Source organism: Bombus huntii, chromosome 8 (assembly GCF_024542735.1).
Source record: "Bombus huntii isolate Logan2020A chromosome 8, iyBomHunt1.1, whole genome shotgun sequence".
Classification (NCBI taxonomy): domain Eukaryota; kingdom Metazoa; phylum Arthropoda; class Insecta; order Hymenoptera; family Apidae; genus Bombus; species Bombus huntii.
In genome coordinates, this window is record NC_066245.1 from 2134983 (window position 1) to 2147216 (window position 12234).

At 40.3% G+C, this 12234-nt stretch overlaps 1 protein-coding gene across 1 annotated transcript in view; it reads right to left on the reverse strand.

Annotated features, from left to right (window-relative positions):
* The window catches only part of LOC126868940 (cAMP-dependent protein kinase catalytic subunit 1), a 31552-nt gene continuing 19318 nt past the window's right edge, over positions 1–12234 (reverse strand). The window contains exon 1 of the mRNA XM_050624962.1: positions 1–12234. This exon is cut by the window's right edge and continues 19318 nt beyond it. The gene's annotated coding sequence lies outside the window, so the exon portion shown is untranslated.

Sequence of the window (12234 nt, forward strand, 5' to 3'; positions counted from 1 at the left end):
TTAACTATTTAATTAATTTATTTGTATTTATCGTATAATCACTCGTAAGTACCAGGGATACGTAAACAATCAGCTCAAATTAGTTTAAATACAAATAGCCTAAAACACATCTTTGTTTACATACTTGATATTATATTCACAGACAGACTTAGCCACGTTTCGGTTTCTGATTCGATAGTATTATCTATATTTATACATATACAATTGACCCGTATTGTCACGGATCATAGACGTCAAAGAGGCTGAATTGCAGCGAACCTCAGGTAATTCGGCGACTTCGATCCGCACTTAGATTCTTTATTATTTCTTTCTCGTTATATTTATATATATATATATATATATTTACTTATTTATATATTTATTTATATTTATATTCATTTAATTTATAGGTACATCCTTACGGGCGATCATAGCTGCGAATCGAAAAGAAACAGCGAAACGTGCATCGAAGTGACGATACGATACGATTAAACGTTCGTCCCTTGCCACGTAATTATTGCTTTGAAAACTAGTTTAACGTTTATTGTATTCGCTAAAGGCTGGTTCAACGATCCTTTCAACGGTATATCATGGCAACGGGTATTCGCGTATTTTGATTCTTCTAGATTACATTTGTTTGCGCATCGCTAAACTGGCGATCTGAAGCTGAGATACTCGATCAACAGCATGTGATATCGGTTGCCTCTTTGTTCGTAGTTTCTAGCTGGATGCCTGGGCGAGCAAATGATCGGTCATCGAACGATCACAAGCATCGTTTCGTGGTTTCTTTTCGTTTCCTCTTGCGTCTGTTCCAGCAACAGCAACAGCAGCAGCAACAGTAAGTATGCGGCCCACAAAAAGGTACCTTGATACAAGTTGACACTTAAACGATAGCTTCACGATAACGGTCGAACGATTCAGGAGTACACTAAAACGGGTACAGCATTCTTTCTTTTGTTTAAATAATCTTGAAAGATCGCGTGAGATGTCGTTTCGTGCGAGACATTTGTCTACTGGGCTCGGTGGACGATCTACTTTAACGACGAGTGACTATCTAACCAAAGGTTACGTACAGATCTCTCTTCGTTTAAGTTTAAGTTACACAACGACGATACGTTTTCCTCTCGCCCCAAACACTCCAGAAAAATATATACGTATTAAGCGACTTTGGTTCCATCGTCGAGGTTCTGCAACTTCAACTTCATCCGCCGTGTATTACATCTCTGGATTCGCAGCTGGCCACAAAAACCAAAGTTTTACACGCCGAAACACCGGTTTTCGCTATCTCGCGATAGCTAAACGCTGGAATCGGATGGGTCTGCCAAGGACTAAACTCTATCTGCGTTCCACTAAGGGAAGACCCTGTGGCGTAGGATGAATCGTACAATTAGCTGTCCGCTCTTTAAACCCATGATCGCCCCTTTTAACAGCGATCTACTTGCAAAAAGCGGTGGCTTCGGTTGGTTGCCTTCGAGAGATCGTTTCGTAGGAGTTGCGGCTCGAGTCGATTTAACCCTGAAACGGCGCGTGGATCCCGATAGCGTCATCCAAACGCACGTCCAAACCTCGTGCTTCCTTGCCAGTAACGAGTTCAATTTCGTTCGCGAATGGACGTGAAATTTTCGAACGACGGACGACTACGAGCGTTCGTCGTTCACCGAACAAGAAACGGTTAAACCGAGTCAAGCTGAAACTCAAAGCGAAAGGATCGATCCCTGTAATCGCGAGTTAAGCTCGATGACGACTCGAAACGATTCACGGGACGTACGGGCGACCGGGATTAATTATTTCCAACTGGTATCGACATTGGAAAGATAACACAGCACGTATACGACACATTTAATGACAGCTGGGCCTGCTGCTAGTTTAACGAGCTTCGACGAGCGCTATTAACAAAAAGCACGCTTCAAGAGCCTGCAAACGATTGGAGCCGACAATTGGCAGGTCATCACGCATACTCGTTTCGTTCAGACGAATGCCTGAAGCATTCGAATCGCCTTCCTTTGGTCGTTACGTGCTCTGCCTACACGCGTGCCTCTCTGCACGGCGATGCGAATTGAAAAACAATTTGCCGGTTCCGCTAAACGTACACCAAAAACGCTATCGGCTATACACGAGACAACGTTGTTAAGAGACGGTTTTTCAAATTCTGGCAGCGACGAATTAATAACGATATCGGTTCGTACACGCTTATGGATCACGGATTTAGATACGAAGGGAAAAAACATGGAATTTCTATGTTCGCTGATTCTGCCATGTACACCGTATCTTGGCTTGCTGGATTACGAAGCAGAAATATAAAACGAATTTAAAACGACATTGCTTAAAAATGATCGTTTGGCGCACCGGTTAAAAACAAGATCCACCGTTCCGGTGAAACAAGACACAGAAAATGTTGCCAATTTCCTCCCACTTCCATTATTTTTCGTTAGTCTAAGATCGAATTACGCTATTCACATACGTAACAAGCGAGCGCGCAACGATGCATCTAAGTACATATTAATAAAACGATTGGATATTTCTCGTCCTGATAACAATGGAAGCAGACATTTCTCATTTTGTTCCACCGTTGCGCAGTTTACAATTGGAGAAACATCGACGTAACGTGGAACGGTTATCGTTTTGTTCGTATTTTCACCGATTCCCGGTAAAAAGCATCACGTCATGAACAATATAAACTTACCGAACCTTGTTCTTTATTGGCAGACCAAAACATCAAAGTTCATCTTCTTCGATAAAATTATTTCGTAACGTTCCTTGTTCTTTCCCCTTATCCGTTTTACGTACGTTAGAATGACATGAAATCGACCAAGTGGTTCAAAACTGAAGCGAGAAAAGCCAATTAAAATCGCGTCTAGATTCCATCGTAGAGAATATGTATTCTGTGCATTTTCACGTCTTTAAGTTTCCTGTAAATGTATCAAATTTCGCGATCCATCGACCAATGTTAGAACGCATTGTTATCATGTAATTTCGCAGAGATTGAGAAAAATGTATCTTTGCCGAATTATACTCGATGCTATTCGGTAACGTTCAATTCTGAACCACGTATACAGAGTATCTCCAAAATTTCGGAACAAATCGTGCCACTTAATATTTCTGCATTTTTTAATTAAAGTTTTCTAATTAAACTATGAATTTACGTATCAAATATGCACGCATAACATTTATCGTTACATCTTACGTTAGTCTTACATTTCCGCCACAATCGCTAGAAACTCGGCAAACATTGTCCACTTCTCAGAAACATCTCATCCGTAAAACGTAACAATTACGTTTTAATACATTTCTGATCCCTGCTTTCCGTATCCTATCGCTACAAATCCGCCCGTTGTTGAAAAACGCATTAACAAAATAAACCGACTATACATCTATATTACACCCGAACCTTATTAAACAATTCGCAGTAACCCGAATGTCTACATGAAGTTTGGTAAATTCTTTCCCTAAATATATCATCAACCCCCTAAACATTCGAGCATGAAAGCTTTTTCTAAGCAGTGCGAGAATCAACGTGTTTCAAGATTTTGTGCAAAAATTTTGCGAATGTAAATTCGCAACCGAGCTGCAAAATTGTTCGTTAAGGAGCGTCATAACGTTGCACGTGGTTTTCGCTCAAAATGAAATCAATCCGGGAAAGAGCAGATACGCGACGATCTGTGTCCATGAAAGTAATAGATTTTGCGACAACTCGTGCTTACAGATGTAAAATTTTTCGTTCCAAGAAGAATAGAAGCACTTGTCGATGTTATCTCTCAGCTTTGGCTATCTTTGAATTTGAAACGTATTACTACGTGAGGTAAATATACAACGCTTTCGCGTTAGGATAAACAAATACATATGGGGATTGTTCGAACAGTTCGTAGCGAAGTTTCAGAAAAATTTTCGAGCAGGAGAGGAGAAAACACTTTTCTCTTTAATTTGTGCATGTAGTGTTCGACCAGCGTGAATTCAACGTTTCGCTATATTTCACCGAAACGTCAGCTACGTATCAGAACTTAATCCTTTCTTTACACAGAAGGTATTACATTTGCTAAAAAAAAAAGCATATGTACGCGTTCTATAGAACATCGAGTTATCTCTATTTCTATTTTTACTTATACGTGTCACATGTAGAAATTATATAAATATTCGTGCATATGTTTCTCTCGTGCTACCAAAAATTAGTTTAAACGAATTTAAGACGTTGAGAAGATCAACACTGATCGTGAAAAAACGCTATGAACTTTTCAAACAACCAAATAAAAGATCAAAGTCGTGTATAAATTGTTCCTACGATTCACCGACGTCTGTACAAGATTCAACAAAGATAAAGAAAGACGGTATATCGATGTTCATTGCTGTATAAGCGCCGAACGAATTTACAAGCCGTCACCAACGATACCCAATGAAATACTTAATCAACCATTCGCATTTTTACGCATCGTCGAAGAAGAAGCTTATTCCTGAGGGATGGGAGGCGGGCAGATATGGTTTAATTTATTTGTTGAATTTAACTTGTTGGTCGACGCGTTCAATCGACGAGTTGGCACAGCACGCGATACCGTACCCTCGTCGAGCACATCCGCTTGTTCTCGTGGTAATCGTAAAATATATGCGTAGCTTATTATTCTAACTTAACGCATATGTAGAGATAAACGACGGTAAGGAACCACTTTGTGTTGGAAATAGAAACTTGCACGATGGAGACACGCTAAAAATAACGAGAAGTGCCGACTTCACACGCGACAGTAGAAACGCTGCGCGCCTCGTACCTGAAACAAGCTATCTTGGGAAGTACGAAAATTTTCACGTCGATCGTACGCGAAGGAACGTCACGACAGGTTCGTTAGCGAGACACGGCTATTAATAAAGATTTCCAGCCGATCGGTGTTACCTATTAACGTACTTTGGACCCACGCAGCTCTAGTCTCGATCTCCTACGATCTAACAGCGTAACAAGTAGACTGCGAATTAATATCGTTCGATTAACCGTTGATGGAATGGCGTAAATCTTCTTCCGTTCCAATCAGTGAACTTGTCTTCCACAGACTGTGTGCCTCGCCGTAACGTTAGAAACTATATACGCGAACCGTGAACGCTGTTTCCCTCGCGTCGATTATACACGTGGCGAAATTAATTTCCTTTGTATCCAAGCCGATACGAAATTACGTGCCGTGTTCTCGAGCAAAGCGTATTTTCAGACTTCAACTTGTTAATTAGCCCAACTTTTTCTTTCTTACGAACAGCGTACACGTATAAACCGTTGAAGTTTGATCGCAGCCAAGTTCATCCTCGCGTTTATCCTGCCTACGATCGATCCACCTGTGAGAAAATTCGTGATATTTCCGAGCGAAACTTTTCGGAGCAGATACCGAACAAATCATCGCCTCGGTATTCTCATTGTCTTTTTACTTTCCGATCGAACGTTAGATATATTCGACGCCTAATAAACATCTTCCTTTGAAACATCCTCTGACGAAAAGTTGCTATCGTAACGAACGTCGATGAAAGTATAGCGGAAAGATGGTTCGCAAAAAAGAGAAATAATTTGACAACTGTCGATAAATAATTTCCGTCGGGCGTTTCTTCGTCTTCTTCTTTTTCTTCTTCTTCTTCTTCTTCTTCTTCTTCAAGGAGGAGGAAACAGTTTTATTCGATTCTTTATTCGGTTCGACACGCATGAATCATCGCGTTAATATTATGCAAAAATTCAGAGATAATTCACGCGATAACACGAGTCACCGTGACATCTGTGAACTAGACAGATCCACCATCTGACGCCCGTCAGCGAGATAACAGCGACGGGAAACGCGGTCTTTTAACCTTTCCAACCTTTCCAGCGTGAACCGATTCCCGTCCGTCTTACGAACACCGCGTTTTTCCAGATCTCTCTGCTCTTTATTAGCCAAGTGAACGGACTTAAATATACGTTTCCATGGCGAGTGAAATACGTATCGCGATCAATTGTTAATCACCTAGCTGACTCACGACGTCCTACAACATCGCGCTTCTCGCTACAACAAGAAACTCGATACCGTCGCTTTCTAAGCAATAACACACTCTGTGCAATTCGCGAACGTTTTAGCTACACGCTAACAGGCAGCAAGATTTGTGGCTTTAAAATTTTCTTTATATTACCTGCGATTTTATACTTAGACAGAGGAAAATCGGATGGTTCTGTTCCGGCAAAGATATCTGGCTGTCGGTTGACGTTCGGCAGAATTGTCGTATCGAGTCGTCTAATTAGATAGTTGTACATTTGAAAAATATCGATCAAATAAAAGCAATCGATGAGAAGCAAAGTATCGTTGTTCGTCCGAAGGAAATCATCTCGCTGTTGCTCCGTGGCCAAGCGAATAACGCGAATCAACGGTATTTTGCCAATGAGTTACACAGTCGCAGAGAGAAATTTTCAAGCGGAGATCGGTTCGGTTGCCAAAGAATTATTATCGTAGATAGGAAGGATAAAAATAATTAGACGAAAACGAGGCGAACGTAAGTAACTATGAAGTTTCGGGTTTCGATATGGCGAAAGATCGGATGTTCATTGTTATATCTAGAAAACGAATTAACACGAGTACGACGCAAGAATGATTTCGTGACACGAGGAAAGTCACTTGTCTAACGTTCTTTATGCTTTCGGAGCATCGGTGGACGATGTATCGTTGCGGAAACATTATGATTGTTCGTGCACACGGGAGTGGTACGAATTTAGACGCAGCAACAATCTATAGATGAGCCAAGGTCGTGCCGCTGGCTTTTTCACAGGGAGCCACTCCTCTCGTCCGCCATTCTATTTCGAGGATTTTCTAAAATTTATCGTCCGGCACCGGCAGTCATCGTTATACCGCTCTAATACACCGACGCCGTCAATTCGAAGCTACGACACGGTAAAGCACAATGTTCATATCGTGTTGCTCCATATGTACACTACCATCCATAAATATTTAGACACTGATAAATTACCGCAAACCTGGAAAATGTATTTCGAACGAAACTTTTTCGTCTAATTCTGTAGTCTCTGATCGTATCTCAAGCGGCAACGTACATGTAATTAGTATGGAGTAATTGATGCTACGTTAGTTAGGTAACTGTAAAAGTATCTGTTTAATATTAGGACCCTAGAGTGTTTATAGTTACATTGTAAATTCGATAATGCGGATATATTCCGTACTTCAGTTAAAATTTAGCAGGGAATGCGATCCCAATTAGGACAAGAGGAGGTAGAGAATGAATAATAGGAAAATGTTCTGCGATCGTTCTTCGAAACTGTAACGAAAATATCGAACACTTGATCAAATTGCATCAGTTACCCAAGTACCGATGCATGGTAATGTACAGTTCCGAGTCGACTACGGTTGCAACATTGCAGCTCGTAAATTTGTCCACGATAAGAATGTACCGGGCAATTTGTAATCGTTCGAACTCGTGCCAATAATACAACTGCAATGAACGTACATGGTACTTTATCTTATTAACTTTCGTGCATCCATGAGAAAAGAAATTCGTCCTACAACTCGGATGAAAAAATTGATTGAAAGATACCGTAATTGAGAAAATTCATCTATATCGAACGAAATGCGTTTTATTCGCGTTATTCGTTGTTAACAATCGACTAAATTTAACGATGCAACGTTATTTCGTTTCGAAATTTTCCGACAGATTCCGTATTTTTAATGTCTTTTGTTGCAACGTATATTCGACCAAAGTAATTTTAGTCAACAAAACCAGCAAAGAAATCGCGAACGAGCGATCTAGTACGACGTAATAAACCTAAGAGATTTCTGCAAAACTTTTGTACAAAACTTTATCAACTTATGTAACGTAGCTTTTGCATAATCGATACATATAGCTTTATTATTCTATTTATATGTATATAAACGAAGTAACGAAAATTTTACGTGACTTTTACGTAACTTTCAAGCTTCCGCGACCCAACGTTTCATAATTTATATCTTTCCCGTAATCCATGTTTTTTCCCAAAGAACGTTTCAATGTTTCGCCAGCATCGCAACACAGTTTTATCGTACAACGCCAGAACCAATGCCAAAGTTCTCCGATCCATTGAAAACAACCGCAATGCTGGCGAAACGTTAAAAAATTTCAAAACTACATGACCTACAACCACAAGTTCCCACTTTACAACTAAATACGACCGTCGATCCGAATCGTGTCCAAGGAGTTAGACCGTTCCCGAAGGATTCGATTAGCACTTTGGAAACCACTGTTTTGTTCCGCGTATCCTGTTCAATCTCGATACCGATACAGATGACGGAAAGCCAAGACTGAGCATCCGATATCGATAACGTAACCGCACGACCGCAATCTACCGATGTTAGCGCGAGTACGATGATCGTTGTCGATCATTCGTAAATCGCACGAACGAATATATTCGTAAATAAACGATTTTGGAACATTTCTAGAATATCTTTCAGAGAAATCTAGCACCTAAAGGCTATCACGAAATTTCACGCCACGCGATTTTTATTTTAACGTTATCGTCGTGTAGTATCGAGTAACGATAGAACGTTTAATCCCATTTCCTTTGAAATTGAAAAGGACGTGCTGCGATGAATTTTCACTTATAATAAAAGTCTTCGGCCTTAAAGGTCAGGGGAGAAGATGTATATAAACCGTGGAGGATCGAGTCTTTGGAAATGTAAAAGGGAAGAACCGTACACGGTTATTGAGAGTTAACGATGGCTTGGTATCTGCAGTTACTGAAAATAACGGTGTTACGAGTATTATATAAGACGATGCATTTGTTCCTATTTTATGAGTGCACATGTAACTCGTAGCATTGAGCTGAAGGAAACACGCGATGGAATATAATGATTTAAAACACTTACGAACCTTGATAGATGTACGAATTCTGTTTAATTCGATAATACCGTTGTTTCGCAATTTCTTTGTCCATGTTATTATTCGAATTTCATAATGATTAAATTTATTAATACGTAATAAACGCGTTAGACGTATATGAACGAAAGAAAATGATAAAAAAGAAATTATTTGAAATATCATAGCAAAGTTCTGTTAAAACGACTTCTAAAGTTGGTAAGGAAATATTATCACTTCTAAATGGCGAAAAAAGGTAATATATTGGAAAAAAAGTCAGAGATTAATATATCGCGCAAATTACGTTTCTTACGACTCGATTTATGCTTCGAAACTTTTTATTCCTTTTAATAAATATGTCACATTTTATTCGCATAGTACAACGTAGAAATATCATTTAATAAAAAAAAGAAAAAAAGAAAAAGAAAAGGCCAATTCTATTGGACTAATTTTAATACAGGAAACTTGTAAACTATTAACAAAAAGAATACTATAGTTAATACTCTTGAATATAATACATTCTTGCCGTAAATATTTTTCTTTAATCGTCAAGTATCACATTTATAAGACACTAATGTAATCACATAAGTCATTCGTGTCGGATAAAAATTATTTTATCTTTAAACGGACAAACGTTTCAACGTATGCGCTTCCTTTATATTTGTCGAAAGAAGCGTTCAACAATAACTTCTTCGATTACGCGATTTTAAGATGCGTAACACCTATTATCGTTGTCGAAGCAACAGTAACAATGTTTCGTTAGAATTCGTTCGTCGATTACAGAATCGAAAACGTTGTCGCACGATGAAACGTAATCGCACAAATAAATTCTAAACGCTGCACGCATTTTTCACTTTTTTCTTCCCTGCAGATAAAAAGTGCTTAAACTAAAAAGAGAAAGAGAGACGTTCCGTTACGTATTGATCGAAATAATACGATACCGTGAAAGTTCCGCCGCTATTTGCAAAATGAAAAGCGTACTAACAGTGTACGGTAAAGACGCGCCATTGCCAATACCAATTGCCAAATTTTTTATGTGCTTTTTTTATGTGAAACGAGGCAGGAAAGATATTTCATGCAGCATGGACGAACGAAGGGGAACAGAATAGAAAAGAAAAGAAAAGAAAAGAAAAGGAAAGAAAAGAAAATGAAAAGCGCAACGGAGAGGAAGGATCGAAGGAATACGTGCAGTAACGATTGACTGAGAGAAATCGGTAAAAACGTAACGATGGTTTAAATTATACAATCTTTACAATAAGATTTATTTCTTTTTAAATTAATATTTACAAAAATGAGATTAGTATATTCATCAACGAAACTTCGTAACTCATCATCGAGTGCTAAGAATAAAATAATACAAGTCCGTTTCTCGAAGTGTCTAGAGTACATATACATCGTATTATAGGAATCGTAAATCGGCTACAATTTACAAACATAAATGATCACAAGGCGAGGAAAATTCCCCGTTTTACAATACTTCTGATGCAAAATAGCGATGATATTGATTTCTTCCCCTCCCTTCTGTCCCTCCCGCCCTTAAATTTCGTTCCTCTTTTTCATTCGAATTTTCCATACTCGCAAAAATTTTTATCGCGTCACCCATTATCGCGGTACACATAAATTACTTCACAAGTACGTACTTTTTGACGCAACAATATATCAACGAACAAGCTAATATTTCCATTGTTCTTTTTTTTTTTCTTTTTTTTTTTTTATCTTTAGCAATCGTGGTTTTGTTTTCGACGCAGTATACCTACGTATATATAACGATCATGGTGCTTACGTTCCGTTCCATGCACGGATAAAATCTCTGCACGGCCATCGATACGTAAGAAGGAGAGACTCGCGTTGCTATCGCTACGCGAAATCATTTTGAGCCTACTTATTATAAGAAAAAGGTACGTGGAGATTTGATTGGTGCGCCCGTGGTAAACGCGGCAGCAGGGTCGGTTGAAAGCCGACCCGTGAAAATAACGTTTTTTTCAGCGTAAAGCGTTTTCTCGATATCTACACGAACCGGAAACGTGTAGCACACGGCGTCAAGCTTTCGCGGCAAAGATCGACAACGACGCTCGCGTGCCTGACAACGCTTTCGTATTCCGATTTCGCCTCGAAATTCGCCATCGATATTACAAGGGGATTATCGAACCGAATTTCCACTGGTCAACCATCGACAGCAATTCGAACGTCACTGGCTAATCCTACGAAATACCCTAATAATAGCCCTAATTGCACGGGCCAACCGGGCGAATCTCGAAACTGTCGTGTTTAATCTGGCCAACGTTTCGAGGTTACCGACGACAAAAGTACCCGGAGAATTCACGGGCTCCGCTCTTTCGCCACACACGACAGCGTCGAGATTGCCACGTCGAACTTCCGGCAACGACTCGTGAAATCGTCGATCGATCGGAAACACGCGACACGCTCCCGTTCGACGTTGCGCCGTTGCCGTTATCGTTGTCGTTGTCGTCGTCGTCGACAATCGATGCAGCATGATTTCCTGAATTTACCGGTCGCCACGCGCCCGGATCTCGGAAAATCGGCGTACCGGAAACGGGCCGGCAGCGTACGCGGAATCTCCGAAATTATGGCGAACGAGCCGCGTCTAGATTCGCCGGTACAAATTTCCAAATTATCGATAACGTATCATCGGTCTGCGAATTTCCCGGCGAAGCGGGCGAACGACACTCTTTCGTACGTGTGTGTACTTTACTCGTGACTGCGGAAAATCAATACAAGCGCGGCTATCTACTGCCACGTTTTACTAGATTTCGCTATCGCTGTACGTTGCATCTATTTTCGACCTAAGGCTGAACGGTCCGATTTTCCTCCTCTTTTCTTCGTCTCCGAGTTTTTCTTTTTTTTTTTTTTTTTACTTATTCTCCCCTCCCCCTCGCTCACCGTTTTCTTCGAAATATTCGCTTACTTCGCAATTAGTTTTAGACACGTGTCGACTACACGGACGACGACAGAGGCAGACTATGGAAAAGAATGGTCGAATCACGGAGAGAATCGGTTTTCATTTACGACGAGTAGACAAATTGCACGTTTAACAGAGAAATGCCGTAAGAGGGAAAAAATCATGCGACTCAGCCTTGACGCGTCACGAGCCACGACTCGTGTTCATCGTATCGCCTGCTTGTATAGCTCTCTCCCTGTCGAATGCTCCGGACAAGTCGAAACTCGTCCAGCCTCTGCATTATTCTTTCCAACTGCATACGTATATCTCATCTGCGAGACAACATACGTAGGAAGCTAGAAAGGAGAAATTGGACGCGTGCGAGCGAGTAAGCGTTCGATATGCGTGCAACGACACAACCAGATGATATCGCAGATACGAGTTAATTAATTTTCGTCGAACGTTGCCAATTAATTTTCGGCGAAACAGTTAATTAACGCGAGCTACACGATCGAACGAGGCTCGGTCCGTTCGAA